Source organism: Vicia villosa, linkage group LG6 (assembly GCF_029867415.1).
Source record: "Vicia villosa cultivar HV-30 ecotype Madison, WI linkage group LG6, Vvil1.0, whole genome shotgun sequence".
NCBI lineage: Eukaryota > Viridiplantae > Streptophyta > Magnoliopsida > Fabales > Fabaceae > Vicia > Vicia villosa.
In genome coordinates, this window is record NC_081185.1 from 41,450,067 (window position 1) to 41,450,281 (window position 215).

Below are 215 nucleotides of genomic sequence, written 5' to 3' on the forward strand. Positions count from 1 at the left end.
AGGGGGTGTGATTAAGAATTCGTATGGCCCATGGTTATGTGGTGATTCATTGATTTCAGATTTTATTATTCAATTAAAAATAAAAGAAATTAAATTAAGAAGAAAAAAAAAAGGATTAGGTCAAATGTGTGACCTTTGAAGTTCTCAGACTCTCCTCCTCTAAGGTAACGGCGGCGCTTTTTCGAGTTCGCCCTCTCCGATCAACTCTCTAGTCT